Here is a 7,500-nt window from a genome sequence, read left to right on the forward strand (position 1 = left end):
AAACACACACACGAAACACTCATAGAGGTTCCTGTGTACAAAGGAGAGCGCGTTGCATTTTTCTAAAAGGACCAATACGAGCTAAACCAAGGCAAGGGAGAAGCACGACAAGGGGTTCACTGTTATTGGTAGCCTGGATGCCATTGCCAAACGTTTTCCGTGATTGTGGAACGTTTTCGGTATGGAAAATTGCTTGTCGTGGATTCGCTGTCTCCCTCGGCTTTGGATATTTTATAAAGGAAATGGATAAGAGTGAGCTAAACAGGGGAGGGGAGAGGGGGGTGGGAAGGAGGGAGGGAGGGAGGGAGTTTGAGCGAGGGAGGAGTGGGAGGGCGATGGAGGAGTGGGAGGGAGAGGAGGGGGGATGAAGGGACAGAGAGAGAGAGAGGGAGAGGCAGGCAGAGAGAGAGAGAGAAAAAAGAGCAGAAGACGTAAAGGGAAAGAAACGGAAACTGTCAAAAGGGAAGAGAGAGAGTGTGTGTGTGTGTGTGTGAGAGAGAGAGAAAGAGAGAGAGAGAGAGAGAGAGAGAGAAAGCGGAAGGGTATAAAATGTTTATGCGTGGACTTTTAGGCAATCTAATTACAGTTAGTTAGACAGTTATAGTTGTTCTTGTGAAGATAGTCTGGTTTTTCCTTCTGTACTAATGACTTCTTGACCAACTTTAGCCTTTTAGCGCTACAGTCACGGCCACTACTTTACAAAGCCATATTTAGCGCAGGAAACTAAATCAAATCATTTAACTGCGTTTGTAATTAACATTATTTTGATAGGATGATAATGAGCGCCAGTACCATTGGTTTTGATTACACCGTTTAAAGTGTGGGGTAATAATAGTTAAGCATGACAGCAGGCGCTCGTAAAATCTCGTTTGATGTCAAAATTGAAATCTCATTTGCTATCAAAAATACAAATTGCTCATTTAATTGCTCATTCTGCACTTTAATTACGGTAATGATGTACTTAACCCCCCTCCCCCCCCCCTCTCCCTTTCTCTCTCTTAAAACTTCTCATATTACTGTTTAACTCTTTCTCCCTTTCTCTTCTCTCTTCTACTATTCATTAACTCTTGTTATTAATTTCTTAAAAGTCAATGTATAATTTTCAATGTATAATCGTTTTCTCTTTCTCTCATTTTATCCTTTTTTTTTCTTTCTTTTTTTTCTCATTAACATAAAATTTCTGTCTTGTTCCTCGTGTTTCTTCTCTTGTATTAGGTTTCTCTCTTTCTTCGTTTCATTTTCTGAAAAATGTTTCTGTGCAATGTATTTTGAACTTTATTAGTCTCTTCGTATCCTTTCCTATTCTCGTTAACGGTGGTTATCTCTCTTCTCTCTCTCTCTCTCTCTCTCTCTCTCTCTCTCTCTCTCTCTCTCTCCCTCCCTCTCTCTCTCTCTCTCTCTCTCTCTCTCTCTCTCTCTCTCTCTCTCTCTCTCTCTCTCTCTCTCTCTCCCTCCCTCCCTCTTCCCCCTTCTCCGAAATATTTCCATGGTAAAGTCTCCGGATTATAATCTTTCAAAAAGAATTTTCTCAAAGATCAATCTCTTTGAAGTAATGGCTTTGGCTTGGATAGAGGATGATGATAAAGGAAAGTGTGTAAGCGGGGGAAATATAACGACCTTTTTATCGGATCAACTCCGGCCGAAGGGCAACATACACACACACACACACACACACACACACACACACACACATACACACACACACACACACACACACACACACACACACACACACATACACACACATACACACACACACACACACATACACACACACACACACACACATACACACACACACACACACACACACACACACACACACACACACACTCACGCACACACACACACAGAGACACACAAACACACACACACACACACACACACACACACACACACATACACACACACAAACGCATGCACGTACCCATACACGCACGCACGCACACACAATGTATGAATGCAAATATATATATTCGAGTTTGAAATGTTCTTTTTCATGTTCTTATAGATTCTATTATTTCCATCTAGTAGTGGGTACACAGTAAGAATTAAAAAAAAAAAAAAAAATCAAAACTCCTCGGGCAATCTACTACGAGCGCCACGCGAGAGGAAATTCCATCACCACGGGTTTGGTTACATCTGTTCAGCTCCGTTTCGCTTCCTGCTTCACTTGAGTGACCCGTCTTCGCAGCCAAGTTGAATATAGGATTAACAGGAGAACCACCCGCTGCCCCTTCTGTGTTTCAACTGAGTGAACTGTACGTGACCCAGCCAAATGGGGCCCAGTCTCGAAGTTGCTACCTTAGGTCCAGCTACTATGTACGCGGATTCAAGAGCTCGCTTTCGAGAGTAACTTGAAACTTCGAACAATGAATTCGAAGCCTATACTGTTTACATTGGACATAAACCAGTTTAAGCTCGTGTCCGAATAAGGAGTAGGGTTTGGTGAAGCTAACCTTTGTTTGTCCTTATATATGCTTTTGTGTTATTAATAATAATAATAATAAAAGAAATTGTTGAAAATAAGCATATTTTCATTGGTAGAATATTTTCGTACGTGCTATGTGCCATTTTGAGTTCTCGTTAGCAGACGAAATTCAGACTCATTGTGTGTGTGTGTGTGTGTGTGTGTGTGTGTGTGTGTGTGTGTGTGTGTGTGTGTGTGTGTGTGTGTGTGTGTGTGATTATACGTCTCCGAGCATCCCCATCTTATTGGGTATCAGAGAAGAGACAGGTAAGCATGCTGTTGCTATAAGCATTGCATTTGTTCATTAGTTATTTCACATGATATTCAAAAATACATTTGTATATCCCTTCTCATGCGTTAAGGAATATTGTGCTTTTAAATCTTGTGTCAGATTGCTGTTACTTTATTTTCAAATTTGATTTTTGATGGACTTTTGATGCAACTAATAATTTAAAAAAAGAAAAGAAACTAGAGGATGATGAAATGTTTCTAAAGTGTAAAGAAACTATGATTTAATTCTAATGCGAGATCAAACAATCTGAAAAAGAAATAAAGAAACCTACCATTTTCGAAGCCATTTTTCACACTTCCGAAGACTGCTTTTACATTATACTTTCATGCACTCTTCTGCTTTAGTCCATGTGATTGCTCTGTTCCTGGTCGTAGTTCTCTTTCATCAACGAAAGAATTCCGTGTTGCCATGCAAAGAGGTAATTAACTGCAAATTAAGTAATTCTTGATAATTGCTTAGAGGGGCAACACATTTCGTTTGGTTCACGGCCTTGACTACGACTTCATTTCCGAAGAAAAAAAAGTTAGCTGAAATGGACGTTATTTCTCGGCTGTCAGGCGCCCGGGAAAGCAATTGCATTCAGATTAATTTTGTTTAGAACAAAATGCACATGTTTATTTTGAAATAAACTTTAATTAACTTGAACACTGTTTCAACAACAACAACAAAAATTAACGTTTCACAAAAGAAGCAATTAAAACTTGAGAAAATACTGATGTGATTCACCTCTTGTAATTAAGCAATGTATTCTTCAGTTGTCAGTTGATAACCTGACAACTCAACGCCAAGTCATTCGCTTAGAAATTAAGTTTTAATTATAAAAAAATTAAGAATTCGCAATTTTTAGGGAAAAGAGGGAAAGGTCAAAGGTTAATCTTATCACCTTATCTTGGTGTATTTCTTTTCATCTGGGTTTTTCTTCCTCCCATTCTTTAGCATTTCGAGTTTTTACTCTTCCTCTTCTTTTACCATTTCCTTTTCTATTTGTTTCTACTACTCATACTTATCCTCGGTTTAAAAACAAATAACCTCTTTATGAGTTCAAAATCCATTTCAAAAACATAAAATCTCGAAGTAACAGAACCCAACACGAGTCCATTAAAATATAATAATTTTTTTTTTTCTTTATTTCCAGATATCAGATTTCATGCGTCGAGTCCTAGCCGCTTTCCTGCTGTGGTTGTGACGTCACGGAAACAGCTGAGCATCGGAGTGTAATGAAAACATATGATATTTATAAATCGTTACTTAACAGACTTTTTTTTTTTATATAAGGTCTGATGAAAGTACTTTTGATATATACGGATAAAATATGAGAGTGACTTTCATATATATCTTTTCATTATTCTTCAAAGGAAGAGTGAATGGATAGTGAAGAGATCGATCGATAAACAGAATAAAAAGAAGAGAGAGGGAGCGATGTTACTAATTCTGTTGCTAAGGGTCCTCTTCTTCAAATTATATCGACGGTGAATTAGTGCTTTAAGATATTATAAACAAGTGAAATATGTTAATGAGATCGACTTTGCCTGTAATGTGTGTAATTTATATTGCCAATGCCTTTCCTTGGAGTAAGATAATAAGAGAAGTGATGGATTTTTAAGATACAAGTAAGACAATAAATTCATACGGATACTGAAATTTATTGTCAGTCGAATGAAGAATGTGTTCAGAGTTTTTCAATGGTTGGTTTTGCCATAAATTCTGTATGATGTTTAAAAACCAGTCTTACAGATACTTAGTTATACGTTACAAGACAGTATCTCGGATGCGTGGTTACAGTGTTTTGTTTTATGTTGTAATTTCACTATCATAAATGTGTTACAATGGTCATGTAACTTCTGTAATGTGCCATACATTATCAGAAATGGTTATTAACCGAAAACCGTATTTTGTGATTTTTTTTCTTGATATGCCAGTTTTGTTAAAGAAACACGAGTTTCCTTTCTTAAGAAGTACAGTATTCTGTAATATGTTTTCGAAAGAAATTATAAGAGAAAGAGTGTGTTGTGTTCAATAAAGACTATAGCACAGTATGCGGAACATGTGAATGTAAATACGAAATACAATGTACATATTCTAGAAAAAAAAAAATATAAGAGCACAATAATGTGATTGATTAATTGCTAATAAGAGTTATTATTAAGGGGAAGATACTAAAGAAACTTCCGTAGACGTTTCACTCTGTGTTTGCCATTGCTTAACACTTTATTCATCCGATTTTAAAGATCATGTATTCAAGTTTTCTCTCTTGTACATACAACGTTACATAACACATCATTTCAGTATTTATCAAAGTCTGCTCAATATACTTCCACGAGTAGAGATTTGCGTATTTGTCACTGCTAACCGTGCAATATAATTGTTGCATCATGGTTTACTTTGATCAAATTCATTGCACAAACAGGAAGAAAGTGTTCATCAGAATTAAAGTTAAGACACTGACTACGTGAAAAGCAGCCCTTTGCTAGACTCTCTTTTCATGATAGTGACAGGATAATATATATAAGAAAAGGATGTACATTCACCTTTAAATTGTCACGATGTAGGGGGGTGGATTTAATGAAATTCTGATTAGTAATCTTCCTGTTACTAAACGTGTCTTGATACATGGAGTGACGAAGACAATATTCAACCTGGTAATGAATAAGTGTGAATTTTGGAAGATATACAGTGAATGGGAATTCCATGATTACCTTTTCGTACGATTAATCTCGGTGAGATCAAACGTGCTTACATCGATCTGTTTATTGGAATACATATGGTTAAGTCCTGCATAATCATATATATATAATGAATGTATGTACACAAAGAAAGAAACATACACACAAGCGCATACTCACACACACACACACACACACACACACACACACACACACACACACACACACACACACACACACACACACAAATACTTACTTTACATACAAAAACCTAATTACACATGAACAGATTCCTGTTTTTCGTGCATGCGTGCGTGTTCATATGCTTTTAAAACGGACAGGAAAAAGTGAGAGACAAACTGAAATACGCCTAAGGTCCTTCTAATATATATATATATATATACATATATATATGTATGTATATGTATGTATATGTATGTATATGTAAAACTTTTTCTGCTCTTTGAACCCACGGTCAGAACCTTGCTTTTGAGCCCAAGCATGAGTTCTTCCTCGTGACGTCACTTAACCTTGGATTCTAAAACTCAGCTTAAGACACGCTTAAAAGTCGGATGGAGAGTCTGCCCCAATCACAGAAGAGAATGCGTGCGTGTGTTTGTTCGTGTGTTTCTTCGAGGATGAATCAGGTCCAGGCCGTGTTATGGAATCCAAGTGTTTCTTGTTTTTTGTTTTTTTGTTTTTGTGTTATTTTGTGTCGTTGTTACCGATGCTGGTAAAGGGAAATTAAAATGTTCGAATGCGTGTATATATATATTTTGTCACAGAAGGGAACGAGTCTATTTGTTGTTATATAAATGGATAAAAAAAAGAAATATTTATCATCACTGATACTAAGTATTATATGTTGTATCCTGATTAATAATAAATGGAGTATGCTTTCATTTGTTTGTTTATCATCCTTTCACAATCTTGATTCAATAAAGAAAATAATAATGGTAATGATAACAATAACAAAAGAAATATCAACGATAGTAAGAACAATGATAATAATGATAATAATAATAAGATCAATGGTGGTAGTAGTAGTAGTAGTAATAGTAATAATAATAAAGATAATGATTATAAAAGAATAATGATAAAAATATAATGACAATAATGGTAGTAATAAGGATATCAGACGTAATAATAATAATAATAGTAATAATAATGATAATAATGATAATAGCAATAATAACAATTGATAATGATAATAACAACAGCAACAACAACAACAACGAAAATAACAACAACAATAATAATAATAATAAAAGTAATAATAATAGTAATAATAATGATAATAATAATAATAATAATAATAATAATAATGATAATGATAATAATAACATCAACAACAATAGTAGTGATAATAATGATAATAATGCAAGTAATAGAAATATAGATAGAAATAATGTAACTAATAATGATAATGATAACAGATATTCCAAGATGATCGTTGTGTGATATTTATCAGTAATGATAAATAGTATTAATAATATTGATAATAATGACAATAATAATAATGATTACTCAATAGTAATACAATAATAATGATAATCATTCATTTTATTATTATAATCATGGTAAGCTATACAAAGAGCCACACTGAAACAAAATCGAGAATCATACCACCAAAGGTATCAGTTCGGGTCAAAACAAAGCTAAGAAAGAGAAGACAGAGAGTCATTAGCTAACTACGGAGGAAAAACTATCAGCTGATCTTTTAAACTTATCAAGAGTAAGAGAAGGCAATCTATGTCAAGGCCTACAAATACCAGTAAAAAAAAAAAACTATCAAGAAAACTGTGAAGTAGACGATCGAATTGCATCAAATGTCATTAAGGATCATAAAATTCCTAGTAACTCTTGCAGGTTGATAAAAATCAAGGTAAAGACTTATAGAGGAGAGGTGATATATTACATACCGTCTTGTATTAGACTACGAGTGCCTCAATACCCCTACGATTCCAAGTGTTCAAATTTAAGTCAAACAGGAGAAATTTAATTAAAATATTAAATTAGAGGATTAAAGAAACGATCAAGCAGTCGTAAATACTCAAAATGAGGCAAAATAAAAG

Source organism: Penaeus chinensis, chromosome 17 (genome assembly GCF_019202785.1).
Source record: "Penaeus chinensis breed Huanghai No. 1 chromosome 17, ASM1920278v2, whole genome shotgun sequence".
Lineage (NCBI taxonomy): Eukaryota > Metazoa > Arthropoda > Malacostraca > Decapoda > Penaeidae > Penaeus > Penaeus chinensis.